The following is a 15377-nucleotide window of genomic DNA, read 5'->3' as shown; positions in this document are numbered from 1 at the left end:
CTTCTCATCCTCATTCCTGGAAGTGGGAAGTGAAAGTTAGTGGTGTACATGGCGGAGCGGGGCCCGAGGAGGCCCTATCCATGACCTGAGGGTCACGATCTGCTGGGTGTCAGGAGGAGTCACGTCACAGATGTGTTACAGGCAGGCGGTCGTAGATGGGAGGAAGCGGTATTAGTCAGCGTGAAAAACCTGATGCATTTCGTGTAACTAGATCAGTCTTTCCCAGCCAGGGTGCCTCCAGCTGTTGCAAATCTACAACTCCCAGCATGCCCGGACAGCCGAAGGCTGTCCAGGCATGCTGGGAGTTGTAGTTTTGCAACAGCTGGAGGCACCCTGGTTGAGAAACACCGTAATAACTAAACAAGTCATGGCCGAAGGCTGTCCAGGTATACTGGGAGTTGTAGTTTTGCAACAGCTGGAGGCACCCTGGTTGAGAAACACCGTAATAACTAAACAAGTCATGGCCGAAGGCTGTCCAGGTATACTGGGAGTTGTAGTTTTGCAACAGCTGGAGGCACCCTGGTTGAGAAACACCGTAATAACTAAACAAGTCATGGCCGAAGGCTGTCCAGGTATACTGGGAGTTGTAGTTTTGCAACAGCTGGAGGCACCCTGGTTGAGAAACACCGTAATAACTAAACAAGTCATGGCCGAAGGCTGTCCGGGTATGCTGGGAGTTGTAGTTTTGCAACAGCTGGAGGCACCCTGGTTGAGAAACACCGTAATAACTAAACAAGTCATGGCCGAAGGCTGTCCGGGTATGCTGGGAGTTGTAGTTTTGCAACAGCTGGAGGCACCCTGGTTGAGAAACACTGTAATAGCTACACAAGTCATGGCCATTGGCTGTCCAGGTATGCTGGGAGTTGTAGTTTTGCAGCAGCTGGAGGCCCAAAGTTTGTAGACCACTTCCGAAGTATGAAAATCATCACCTGTATTTTTTATACCTTCTGGTGGAATATTTTTTTTTATACAGGTTATACAGATTTGTAAATTACTTCTATTTAAAAATCTTAATCCTTCCAGTACTTATCAGCTGCTGTTTGCTCCAGAGGAAGTTGTTTAGTTCTTTCCAGTCTGACCACAGTGCTCTCTGCTGACACCTCTGAAAACAGTACTGCAAAAACGAGGTCTCCAAACTGTGGAGCTCCTGGTGTTGCAAAACTACAACTCCCAGCATGCCCGGACAGCCGAAGGCTGTCCGGGCATGCTGGGAGTTGTAGTTTTGCAACAGCTGGAGGCACCCTGGTTTGGAAACACTGATCTAGCTTCACTAATATACCGATAAGAAGTGAGTATCTGAGGGGACGCCGGAAGTCGTTGTGGTTGCCATTGCCTACAAGCGGATCAGATAGGATCTCTAATCTTCTGACGCATTTCACATTTGGTCCTGGTCCAGTTTATTTTAAATTTTTTCGGGGGATGTGTCACATCTGATTGCTCACCCGTCTGAGGCATCTAATGGGCTCAATGCTCTGGACGGGCTGCACAGATGAACAATCTGCTCCCCGCGCGCAGTGTCGGCCATTTCTCTTCGTCAGTACATTTCTGCATGTGCACGTTTAACCCTTTAAATGCACCATCGGAGTCTTCGTAAGATCGTTAAAGGGGTACTCCGCTGGAAAACATTTTTTTTTTTTTTTTTTTTTTTTATTCAACTGGCTCCAGAAAGTGAAACAGATTTGTAAATGACTTCTATAAAAAAATCTTAATCCTTCCAGTACTTATCAGCTGCTGTTATGCTCCACAGGAAGTTCTTTTCTTTTTGAATTTTCTTTCTGCCTGACCACAGTGCTCTCTGCTGACACCTCTGTCCATGTCAGGATCTGTCCAGAGTAGGAGCAAATCCCCATAGCAAACCTATCCTGCTCTGGACAGTTCCTGACATGGACAGAGGTGTCAGCAGAGAGCACGGTGGTCAGACAGAAAGGAAATTCAAAAAGAAAAGAACTTCCTGTAGATCATACAGCAGCTTATAAGTACTGGAAGAATTGAGATTTTTTAATAGAAGTCATTTACAAATCTGTTTAACTTTCTGATTCAAAAAAGAATTATATTTTCCACTGGAGTACCCCTTTAAATGCACCATTGGAGTCTTTGTAAGATAGTTAAAGGGGTACTCCGCTGGAAAACTTTTTTTATTTTTTTTTTTTTTATTTATTTTAAATCAACTGGTGCCAGAAAGTTAAACAGATTTATAAATTACTTCTATCAAAAAATCCTAATCCTTCCAGGACTTATCAGCTGTTGTATGCTGCACAGGAAGTTTTTTTTTTGTTTTTTGTTTTTTTCTTCCTTTCTGCCTGACCACAGTGCTCTCTGCTGACATCTCTGTCCATTTTAGGAACTGTCCAGAGTAGGAGAAAATCCCCATAGTAAACATATGCTGCTCTGGACAGTTCCTGATATGGACAGAGGTGTCAGCAGAGAGCACTGTGGTCAGACAGAAAGGAAATTAAAAAAGAAAAGAACTGCCTGTGGAGCATAACAGCAGCTGATAAGTACTGGAAGGATTAAGATTTTTTAATAGAAGTAATTTACAAATCTGTTTAACTTTCTGGCACCAGTTGATTTAAAAAAAATATATGTTTTCCAGGGGAGTACCCCTTTAATTCCAAAACCTTGTTCAGACCTCGTATTTAGCTCCGCTATAGAAGTGTATCTCCAGCTGTTGCAAAACTAGAACTCCCAGCATGCCCGGACAGCCTTTGGCTGTCCGGGCATGCTGGGAGTTGTAGTTTTGCAACAGCTGGAGACACGCTGTTTGGAAAATGTGTGCTATGGTTTCATGGGCATGCATTGGGCATATCCCCTGGAGGCACAATGGTTCACCTAGGACAGTGTTCTCCAACCTCTAGCTCTCCAGCTGTTCCAAAACTACAACTCCCATCATGCACAGAGTCGTAGTTTTGCTGCAGATGGAGAAGCACAGGCAGGGGGGGGGGGGGGGGGAAACACTCTTCGCAGTGTACAAGAGACCAGTGACCATGATGGCCATTTCAGGGCAGTAATGGCGAGTGACATCACCGCCATGGTTATGAAGCGTCTAATTCTATTTAATCCTATCCTACCATCTTTTCAGCTGCTGCATAACTACAACTCCCAGCATGACCAGAGTTGTAACTTGGCAACTGTTAGAGAGAAAGAGGTTGGGGGAGGAAACCTTAACAGACCGGAGACCAATCACCACCATGTCTAATCCTATCGGAGGGCACAAGAGGGGGATCTGAGGAAGTGTTACTTGCCAGTTTTTGCAAAACTACAACTCCCAGCATGCCCTGAAATCCTTCAACTGACCTCCTGATTGATCCGGTACTGTCGCGTCTACTCATGCGGTGCAGTGCCCTTGGCTTTTCGGGCATGCTGGGAGTTGTAGTTTTGCAACAGCTGGTTGGGGAAACACTGTTTTAGCTTTAGGCTGCAATACCAACCACAGCCCAAGGACAAGGGTGGCGCTGTTTTTTAGAAGGAAGTGATGAGGATATTCTTGAGGATGCTGCGGCAGAAAAAAACATTAGCTGAGGGGGAAATCCCCGTCTTTATGTGACGCTAGTCAGCGACCTGTTGGGTATTGGGAGTCACTAAAGACTACGGGGGCCGATTACGTATGAGGCAAAACTACACCAAACCATGTGTCTTCAGCTGTTGCAAAACTACAACTCCCAGCATTCCCGAAAAGCCAACAGCCCTGCACTGCACGAGTAGACGCGCCGATACCGGATCAATATATTGACCAAAGTGAGATCAGGGGCAGCAGACGGGCTACAGAAGCCGGCATCACATCACCAACCTGCGGCACCACCACGACTTCAATCATAGCCAGACACACAGGCATCAAGACGGGCGCCTCGCAGGAAACTGCATCAAGACGGGCACCTCGCCAGACACACGGGCATCAAGACGGGCGCCTCGCCGGACACATGGGCATCAGGACAGGCACCTCGCCAGACACTGCATCAAGACAGGCGCCTCGCCGGACACACGGGCATCAAGACGGGTGCCTCGCAGGAAACTGCATCAGGACGGGTACCTCGCCAGACACATGGGCATCAAGACGGGCACCTCGCCAGACACTGCATCAGGAGAGGGAACCTCACCAGACACACGGACATCAGGACGGGCGCCTCACCGGACACTGCATCAGGACGGGCACCTCGACGGACACTGCGTCAGGACGGGCACCTCGACGGACACTGCGTCAGGACGGGCACCTCGACGGACACTGCGTCAGGACGGGCACCTCGCAGGACACTGCGTCAGGACGGGCACCTCGCCAGACACTGCGTCAGGACGGGCCCCTCGCCAGACACTGCATCAGGACGGGCCCCTCGCCGGACACTGCATCAGGACGGGCCCCTCGTCAGACACTGCGTCAGGACGGGCCCCCTCGTCAGACACTGCATCAGGACGGGCACCTCGCCGGACACTGCATCAGGACGGGCGCCTCACCAGACACTGCATCAGGACGGGCCCCTCGCCGGACACTGCATCAGGACGGGCCCCTCGTCTGACACTGCATCAGGATGGGCCCCTCGCCGGACACTGCATCAGGATGGGCACCTCGTCAGACACTGCATCAGGACGGGCGCCTCACCAGACACTGCATCAGGACGGGCGCCTCACCAGACACTGCATCAGGACGGGCACCTCGCCGGACACTGCATCAGGACGGGCCCCTCGCCGGACACTGCATCAGGACGGGCCCCTCGCCGGACACTGCATCAGGACGGGCCCCTCGTCTGACACTGCATCAGGACGGGCCCCTCGTCTGACACTGCATCAGGACGGGCCCCTCGCCGGACACTGCATCAGGACGGGCCCCTCGCCGGACACTGCATCAGGACGGGCCCCTCGCCGGACACTGCATCAGGACGGGCCCCTCGTCTGACACTGCATCAGGACGGGCCCCTCGTCTGACACTGCATCAGGACGGGCCCCTCGCCGGACACTGCATCAGGACGGGCGAATTACCAGAACACACTGGGAGAGATTTATCAAAACCCGTCCAGAGGAAAAGTTGCTGAGTTGCCCATAGCAACCAATCAGATCACTGCTTTCATTTATAACAAGGCCTCTGCGTTGTGGCCACTTTAGATTCTGGAGATTGAGGCTGGGGCCACGCGGTGATTTTGACCACAACAGGGGTCACATGATCAAAAATGGTGGGTAGGAAGAGTCCTTCTTTTGGGGAACGTATAGGCTGATAGATGTTGCTGTAGCCCATCTGTTTCTCATACTTACATAATTTAAAAAAATAAAAATGTAAACATAACAAAAATGTAAACACTGTAACAGAAAAACAGAAAACGGAGACAAAAACGCAATGTGAACGCGTCCTTAGGTAAGTGATCCCTAACCTGACAGTCGCACGAAACTACTGTTTCTATGGCGTTGGTAACTGACCTGTGGCCCTCCAGCTGTTTCAAAACTACAATCGACGGCTGTCCGGGCATGCTGGGAGTTGTAGTTTTGCAACAGCTGGAGGCAGCCAGGTTGCTGACCTCAGGCAATGACTGCGTTAATAGATTAACCCATTGTAACCCAAACAGGGAGCCTCCAGCTGTTGCAAAACTACAACTCCCAGCATGCCTGGACAGCCTTTGGCTGTCCAGGCATGCTGGGAGTTGTAGTTTTGCAACAGCTGGAGGCACCCTGGTTGGAAAACACTGGATTAACCCTTCAGTGACGTCTCCTGGCACTGCAGATAACGCTATGGATAGAGCCGCGTTCACACACACACACACACACACACACACCCGGCTCGCAGGCCTCACCCTCGGTCACCTGCCCCAGACACTCCGGCCCCCCCTACTAAACTACATTAACTACCCCCGCGGTTTAACCCTTCCCCATCTCCCCGGGCCCTCTCTCACCTCTTCCCGGCTCCGCCGCTCCCTTCAGTCTTGTTGCCGTGGTAACGCCCCGGGGGCGGGCTTTCCCCCGAAACGCGTGCTCATTGATGCGGGGGAACTGTCACTCAAAGTGTGAAACGCAGGGAAGCCAACGGCAGGCGGGGCGTGGTCAGCCGCGATCCCCCCGCAGCCTGATTGGCTGACTCGGCTGTCACTCAAGAGACGACTTTTTGTCCGGGACTTTTTTTTTTTTTTTAAAGTGGTAGAACAGGGGGCAGTGATTGGAAAAAAAAATCGTCCCCCATAATGCACCGCGACAGTGACCCAGCCTGACTGGTCACAGCGGGGTTAATGGATGTCATTCAGGGGGAGTGGGGGGCAGTGATTGGATAAGACTGTGTGCAGATATTATAGTGCCCTCAAGGTCATAGACCGGTCACAGCGCCCCCCTAGGCTAAAGGGAGTAGTGCAGTTTTGAAAACTTAGGGTTATCTTGTTTATAGGATAGTCTTGCAGTGTTTTTCCAACTGTGGGACTCCAGCTGTTGCAAAACTACAACTCCCAGCATGCGGCATGCTGGGAGTTGCAGTTTTGCAACAGCTGGAGGCACTCTGGTTGGGAAATACCAAGTAGATGGAGGCCAAAGACACCAAGCAGAATTCACGGTATCACCGCACATGCTGGGAGTTGCAGTTTTGCAACAGCTGGAGGCACTCTGGTTGGGAAATACCAAGTATATGGAGGCCAAAGACACCAAGCAGCATTTACGGTATCACCGCACATGCTGGGAGTTGTAGTTTTGCAACAGCTGGAGGCCCGCAGTTTTGATACCTAATATATCAAGCTGATGGCTGATGGTCGCGTTTTTGCCTACGGTCGGGAAACCACATACGGCCGAAAAGCCGACACGAAGCCGACCAGAGGCTGCGGTTCACTTTGGTCGTCTCATAGACATGCATTAAATACGGTTGCCGAATACGGCTGAGTGCGGGCGTCGCGATTAAGCCCCGACCCCCTCCTCCCAGCCGTATACGGGAACCTTATTTAACAAAACGTGGTGGGAACCCAGCCTTACTCAAACTACTGAATCCTGTGTGAATACTCAAATATTCTAAAATGGTAGCACAGTGGCTAGCATCAAAAGCTCATTGCTTCCAAGTCCCAGCGAACCTGTGAGGAACCTGTATCCCGATTCATTCTTGAAAAAAGACTGTTATGTTCAATACCGTTGCATAAAATCTGCAAGTAAAGTTTCTTCAGTTTACGTAATAAAATCTGCTGTGGACATTCCGTTATTTTTCCCTGCCGTTTGTGGGACGGTTGGCGGTAGGAACATTACGATTGAGGAAACCTCATCCTGGCGTCACGACATTCAGGGGTTAATACCACCAGACCCTACACTATTACCGCAACACCCTAGACACCATTACCCTCCCGGCACCACAGTAGTTTTTGCCCTGTATGTAGGACACCCCCCTATAGGTAGTTTTGCCCCTGTATAAAGCCCCCCCCCCCCCCCCATAGGTAGTTTTTTCCCTGTATGTAGGAACCTCCTCCCCCTGTAGGTAGCTTGTCTCCTGTAGGTAGGACACCTCTGAAGGTAGTTTTCCCCCTACAAGTAGGACATCTCTGTAGGTATTTTCCCCCTGTAAGTAGGACACCTCTGTAGGTAGTTTTCCCCTGTAAGTAGGACACCTCTGTAGGTATTTTCCCCCTGTAAGTAGGACATCTCTGTAGGTATTTTTCCTCTGTAAGTAGGACACCTCTGAAGGTAGTTTTCCCCCTACAAGTAGGACATCTCTGTAGGTATTTTCCCCCTGTAAGTAGGACACCTCTGTAGGTAGTTTTCCCCTGTAAGTAGGACACCTCTGTAGGTATTTTCCCCCTGTAAGTAGGACATCTCTGTAGGTATTTTTCCTCTGTAAGTAGAACACCTCTGTAGGTAGTTTTTTCCCCTGTAGGTAGGACACGTCTGTAGTTAGTTTTTGCCCTGTAGGTAGGACACCTATGTGGGTAGTGTTCCCCCATGTAGGTGGACCACCTCTGTAGGTAGTTTTCCCCTGTAGGTAGGACTCCTATGTAGGTAGTTTTTTCCCTGTAAGTAGGACACCTCTGTAGGTAGATGTTCCCCCTGTAAGTAGGCCACCTCTGTAGGTATTTTTTCCCCTGTAGGTAGGACATGTCTGAAGGTATTTTTCCCCTGTAGGTAGGACACCTATGTAGCTAGTGTTCCCCCTGTAAATAGGACACCTCTGTAGGTATTTTTCCTCTGTAAGTAGGACATCTCTGTAGGTATTTTTCCTCTGTAAGTAGAACACCTCTGTAGGTAGTTTTTTCCCCTGTAGGTAGGACACGTCTGTAGTTAGTTTTTGCCCTGTAGGTAGGACACCTATGTGGGTAGTGTTCCCCCATGTAGGTGGACCACCTCTGTAGGTAGTTTTCCCCTGTAGGTAGGACTCCTATGTAGGTAGTTTTTTCCCTGTAAGTAGGACACCTCTGTAGGTAGATGTTCCCCCTGTAAGTAGGCCACCTCTGTAGGTATTTTTTCCCCTGTAGGTAAGACATGTCTGAAGGTATTTTTCCCCTGTAGGTAGGACACCTATGTAGCTAGTGTTCCCCCTGTAAATAGGACACCTCTGTAGGTATTTTTCCTCTGTAAGTAGGACACCTCTGTAGGTAGTTTTTTCCCCTGAAGGTAGGACACGTCTGTAGTTAGTTTTTCCCCTGTAGGTAGGACACCTATGTGGGTAGTGTTCCCCCATGTAGGTGGACCACCTCTGTAGGAATTCCCCCCCTCCCCCCCCCCATGTAGGTAGGACACCTCTGTAGGTAGGACACCTCTGTAGGTAGATTTCCCCCTGTAATTAGGACACCTCTGTAGGTAGATTTCCCCCTGTAGGTAGGACACCTCTGTAGGTAGTTTTCCCCTGTAGGTAGGACTCATATGTAGGTAGTTTTCCCCCTGTAAGTAGGACACCTCTGTAGGTAGATGTTCCCCCTGTAAGTAGGCCACCTCTGTAGGTATTTTTCCCCTGTAGGTAGGACACCTCTGTAGGTATTTTTCCCCTGTAGGTAGGACACCTATGTAGCTAGTGTTCCCCCTGTAAGTAGGACACCTCTGTAGGTAGTTTACCACCCAGATGTAGTTTTCCCCCTGTATGTAGGACACATCTTTAGGTAGTATTCCCCCAGTATATAGGACACCTATTTAAGTAGTTTTCCCTAAATAAGTAGGACACCTCTGTAGGTAGATTTCCTCCTGTAGGTAGGACACCTCTGTAGGTAGATTTTCCTCTGTATGTAGAACACCTCTTTAGGTAGTGTTCCCTCTATAAGTAGGACACCTATGTAAGTAGTTTCCCCCAAGTAGGTAGGACACCTCTGTAGGTAGATTTTCCTCTGTATGTAGGACACCTCTTTAGGTAGTGTTCCCTCTGTAAGTAGGACACCTATGTAAGTAGTTTCCCCCAAGTAGGTAGGACACCTCTGTAGGTAGATTTCCTTCTGTAGGTAGGACACCTCTGTAGGTAGATTTTCCTCTGTATGTAGAACACCTCTTTAGGTAGTGTTCCCTCTGTAAGTAGGACACCTATGTAAGTAGTTTCCCCCAAGTAGGTAGGACACCTCTGTAGGTAGGACACCTCTGTAGGTAGATTTTCCTCTGTATGTAGGACACCCCTGTAGGTAGTTTACCACCCGGATGTAGTTTTCCCCCTGTAGGTAGGACACCTCTGTAGGTAGTTTACCACCCGGATGTAGTTTTCCCCCTGTAGGTAGGACACCTCTGTAGGTAGTTTACCCCCTTGTAGGTAGTTTTCCCCCTGTATGTAGCACCCCACTGTAGGTAGGGCACCCCTGTAGGTAGTTTATTCCCTTTGAGGTAGTTTTCCCCCTGTATGTAGGACCCCCGTGTAGGACTTTCTGTAGGTAGTTTAACCTCTATATTTAGGAGCTCCTGTAGGTTGGTAGTCACCCCCCCCCCCCCCTCCCCCTGAAGGTAGGACCTCCTGCAGGCAGTTTCCCCCTGTAGATAGGACCCCCTGTAGGTAGTTGTCCCATATTGATAGGACCTTCCCCCTGTATGTAGGACTCCCCTGAGTGATTCTGCCCAATCAGTCAAAAGTGATTATGGGGATACATGTGGCAGAAAATACAGGAAAAAACCCTAAAACTAAAACTGTAATGATATTTTTTTTTTTGTGCACCACATATAGGGCATGTGTTCCTATTTTGGATTTGCATATGCGGGAGGGTCTGAAATGATTGTCTCCATTTTGCATATATTGATTCCCAATTGTATATTATATGTTTTGGGGGTCCGACCTCTGAGACCCCCACATAATCCCATGAACAAAGGGACTGAGGCTCCTTCTGAACTTACTTCTGAACAGTCTTGTTCCCAGAGTCTGCCCAAGGAACAATAGCACAGATTAAAGTGGATGAGGCTATGCTAAGGGTCCCTGCACAGTGGGGGTCCGAGAGCGTCTGTAACACTCACATTTCAGAAGACAGGAACCCCGGTGGATGTGGATCCGCTGGACCTGTGTGGCAGATGACTCGGACCGTACCAGGGAGCAGAGTCTAAGGTGCCGCTGGTTTTCAGCAGAGCCCGCCGCAAAGCGGGATGGACTTCCTGTGGCAGGCAGCACCAAGGTCGCTACCCCCGCCACGGCTCGACCACACAGGCGGCTGAGGAGATGCGAGGCACAAGAGGGATAAGGCAGCTCGTAGTCAGGATAGCAGAAGGTCAGGGCAGGCGGCACAGTAGCGTAGTCAGGAACGTAGCAAATGGCCAGTAGGCAGGCGGCAAGGAGCAAAGTCAGGTCATGGAGCAAAGGATTAGATACACGGCAAGGCAATACAGAGGAAAGCTTTCTCTCAATCTCAAGGCAACAAAGATCCGACAGGGTCGGAGGGTAGAGGAATTTTTCAATGAGCCACAGGTGAATTACACTAATGAGCGCACTGGCCCTTTAAATCCTAAAGCTCCGGATGGGGACACGCGCATCAGAGCAGAGAGGCGGGGGCAGGAGAAACACCAGGTGAGTGGCAGACTGGAGCTCGCATGTGGGCATGTCCCGCGATGCGAGTCCCAGCCCCGCCGGCAGCAGCAGGTAACGGGACCATGTGCTCACGGCCAGTGTGTGCGGCTGGAGCACATAACATAACAGCGACGCTCTCGGACACCCGCTGTGCAGGGACCCACAGAAAGTACAATTCTGCACGAGATCCCAGTAAGTAAATATACGGGAGCTCATGGGCCTTCATTCTGTTAAACCGCTAAGGTTACCGTATTTTTCGCCATATAAGACGCATATAAGACGCAAAAAAAGATTCTGAACCTTCAACCTGCGGACCTGCCGTTGGCTGTCCGGGCATGCTGGGAGTTGTAGTTTTGCAACATCTGGAGGTCCGCAGGTTGAAGACCACTGGTATAGGAGGTAATACTCACGTGTCCCCCCCGCTCCGGACCCTGGTGCCCTGGATGTCGCCCTCCATCGCTGTCGCAGCGTCCCGGGGTGTCCACGTCGCTCCAGAACATCTCTGCTGCCCGGTATCCTCGCTCTCCGTCGCCGCCATCACGACGCTATGCACGCCGCTCCTATTGGATGACGGAACGGCGTGCGCGACGAGGACGAAGGAGAGTGCGGCCATGCAGGGGATCCCGGCACGGAGCAGACACCAAGGAGGCAGGTAAGGCCCCTCCCGGTGTCCTGTAAGCTGTTCGGGACGCCGCGATTTCACCACGGCGGTCCCGAACAGCCCGACTGAGCAGCCGGGTTAGTGTCACTGTGGCTTCAGACGTGGCGGTCAGCTTTGATAGCCGCGTCTGAAGGGTTAATACAGGGCATCCCCGCGATCGGTGATATCCTGTATTAGCCGCGGGTCCCGGCCGTTGATGGCCGCAGGGACCGCCGCGATAGGTGTGGGTATTCACCGTATAAGACGCACCAACTTTTCCCCCCCAGTTTTGGGGAAGAAAAAGTGCGTCTTATACGGCGAAAAATACGGTACGTGATGACTAAAAATAAATGTTGTCGAATTAAAAAACAATAAGAAAACTCTATACACTTCCCCATAGTGACAGCAGCGAAGAAGTAAAAGTCATCAATTCTTGGCCTTCACGCCCTTGAAGCCATCCAAACCACAAGGGAAATGCAGAAGCACAGGGGTCCTTATTACAACCATAGTTCCCATCAGGCTAGGTTTCAAGTTGTGTTGTTTTTGTTTTTTTGTTTGTTTTTTTTTCTTCTGCAACTGCTTTTTCCAGCATTTTTGTATTTTTTTCTGGCAGTTTTTCACGGCATTTAGAGTACCATGCTGTGGGTCGGATGCAGAGCGCCCAGCCCAGCCACGACGGGATGTTCCGCAAACTGAGGGGTCGCGGATAGAGAAGAGCGAAAGATGAACTTACAGTAAATTCGATTCGTCACAAACTTCTCGGCTCGGCAGATGATTTCTTTTCCTGCATAAACTAGTTCAGCTTTCAGGTGCTCCGGTGGGCTGGAAAAGGTGGATACAGTCCTAAGAGACTCTTTCCTAGAACTGTATCCACCTTTTCCAGCCCACCGGAGCACCGGAAAGCTGAACTAATTTATGCAGGAAAAGTCAGCAACTGCCGAGCCGAGAAGTTCGTGACGAATCGAATTTACTGTAAGTTCGCTCATCTCTAGTCGCGGAGTTCAACATGTTCATTCTTTATGTGGAGTCTCATAGACGGCACATGAATGTGCCGTCTTTGAGACTCCACATAAAGAAAGAACATGTTCATTCTATGTGCGGACACCGAAAATGGAAATTCTGTGACGGAAACTACGGAAATTGTGAAGCATAGCACATCACGGTATACTTTACAGGAGCCCAGACTACTATCACTATACTGCTCCTTGCGTAGCTAGAAGCTCATGGGCCCTGATGCAAAAAAATCAGCTTGGGCCCAGCCTGGTGTAGTCCCGTCTCTAATGATGATGTCACTAGAGGTGGAGCTACAGCCTGGAAGGGTAAGTAAGGATCTGTTTACAACATACATTCTTAGCATGCTTTTTTGTTTAAAAAAAAGTAACAGATAGTACCCCATATTAGGCAGGCAGCAGAAGTCTCCCATATAACCTTACTCTGAGCTCCGGTGCATGAGTGACGTCATCAGACGCTGAAGCTTAGGGAGCCTCTGGAGCTGACGGTAAAGAACGCAGAGTACAAGAGAAGCAGGAGGTAAGTATGCCGGGTGGGGGACTGCTGCCAACCTAATGTGGGGGAACTGCTGCCTACCTAATGTGGCGGAACTGCTGCCTACCTAATGTAGGGGACTGCTGCCTACCTAATGTGGGGTAACTGCTGCCTAGCTAATGTGGGGGACTTCTGCTGCCTACCCAATGTAGGGGAACTGCTGCCTACCTAATGTGGGGGAACTGCTGCCTACCTAATGTGGCGGAACTGCTGCCTACCTAATGTGGGGGTACTGCAGCCCACCTTATGTGGGGGAACTGCTGCCTACCTAATGTAGGGGACTGCTGCCTACCTAATGTGGGGTAACTGCTGCCTAGCTAATGTGGGGGAACTGCTGCCTACCTAATGTGGGGGTACTGCAGCCTACCTTATGTGGGGGAACTGCTGCCTACCTAATGTAGGGAACTGCTGCCTACCTAATGTGGGGTAACTGCTGCCTAGCTAATGTGGGGGACTTCTGCTGCCTACCTTATGTGGGGGAACTGCTGCCTACCTAATGTAGGGAACTGCTGCCTACCTAATGTGGGGTAACTGCTGCCTAGCTAATGTGGGGGACTTCTGCTGCCTACCCAATGTAGGGGAACTGCTGCCTACCTAATGTGGGGGTACTGCAGCCTACCTTATGTGGGGGACTACTGCCTAGCTAATGTGGGGAACTGCTGCCTAGCTAATGTGGGGGACTTCTGCTGCATGCCTAATATGGGGGACCAACTTTTCCATTCCTGCCTAGCTAATATGGGGACTAAATACCAAGCTAATAGGGGGACTACCTACAAAGCTTACATGGGGGTTTTCATACAGGGGACAGATACCTGGGGGATTTACCTACAGAGGCAACTGGGTCCAACCTATCGGGGGAACCTATGTGATGGGGAAACTACCTAAAGGATTCTGTATACCTACAGGAGCAATCTAACTACCTATTGTTGGGGACCTGCCGACTATTCCCCAACACACCAAAGGGAGCATTATTACATTTTGGGCCATTATAGGTGCTGAAAAAGTGTGAAGCCTAAAATGTTTGTCTGGCAGGTTCTGTGGAGACGAGTTGTGGCTGGAAGAAATCATCATGACAGTCTGGGCCGGATGGAGACAAAAAAGGAAAGGGAACGACGTCACCTGATGTATTTGTATGTTATCTCTAATATGGTCTGTAGTGGTAATGATGGGGGTTGTTGTCAGTCACCTGATTATGTGTGGTGTCCCAGTGTGGAACCCACCTGTCTGGTGACCTGTCAGGTGGATGTCACCAAGCGTGTCTGCTCCGGACCCACTACTCAGGTTTAAATGTATTATTTATTGCATTGCGTAATATACTGTCCATGCACTTTCATGCCTTATTGTGCCCTAAGGGGTTAACTTGTTTGTGCTAAGTGGATCACATGCTTGGTTCACCCAGTCAGGGCTGCTGCCCTGCTTCCCTCTAAGTCTTCTAGATTGGGTTGAGCTAATTAGTCGAGAGAGTTGATGAGAGCGGAGGTCACCTTCAGACTTCTGCTGTGGACCTGTACCTCACCAGAGGACAGACCTAAAGAAATCCAGTTGCTGCACTAATCCGTTCCAGAGCGACAACACCCTTCACAAGATCCCACTGAACAGGTCATCTATTGCAGTCAGAAGCAAGCCTGCAGTGGGGAGAAGAGCCAAGATAGACCACAGACCCCATTCGCAAAGAAGAGGATAGCAGGAGATTGAAAGCCTCGGGCAACTCTGGTCCATAAATCCACAGTCTGAATCTGTTAAGCCCTGATACGAGATTGTATGGAGAGTCAGTGTTTGTCAGCTCCTGAGTCATATTCAAGCTACACAGTCAAATCCAGATCAGTCTAAAACATAACCTAACAAGCAAGAAGATAGTCAGTCATTGAGGACTACAAGTCCCATAGTGCCTAGAAGCAACTGTGATTCCTGAATCATACTCCAGCGAACTTTGCACTAACTGTTGAACTGTTCCTGTGTATTGTGCAAGTTCCTGAATCAAATTGAGTAGTTTCAATAACCCTGCATCTGTGGTCGTTATTACCCCAGAGTTTGGCCCAGGAATCTACTATCCTTGGAGTGTGGAGGTCAACACTACCCTGGCATCACAAACTTTATTCCAGTCACATCACCCCACAGTATTACATACACGCCATCACCCCCATTTAGCCAACACATATCTACTCACTTATATGGTCTGTAGTGGCAATCATTTTATATATTTGTATTAGTCCATACATCCATTCAGCTCTAGAGCATAGGATTGCTTTAATATATTTTTTTCTGCACTTTTGGCATTTTATTTTTTTTACACTGACACCA

The 15377-nt window shown here is 49.8% G+C and overlaps 1 protein-coding gene across 1 annotated transcript in view; it reads right to left on the bottom strand.

The window, feature by feature from the left end:
* Window positions 1-6025, bottom strand: part of ELMO2 (engulfment and cell motility 2) — a 59229-nt gene extending 53204 nt beyond the window's left edge. Inside the window, exon 1 of the mRNA XM_056549899.1 lies at window positions 5871-6025. The gene's annotated coding sequence lies outside the window, so the exon portion shown is untranslated. The remainder of the gene's footprint in view (window positions 1-5870) is intronic.
* Window positions 6026-15377: the final 9352 nt, after the last annotated feature.

This window comes from Hyla sarda, chromosome 13 (assembly GCF_029499605.1).
Source record: "Hyla sarda isolate aHylSar1 chromosome 13, aHylSar1.hap1, whole genome shotgun sequence".
Taxonomy (NCBI): Eukaryota; Metazoa; Chordata; class Amphibia; order Anura; family Hylidae; genus Hyla; species Hyla sarda.
This window is presented reverse-complemented; position numbering and strand designations above follow the sequence as displayed.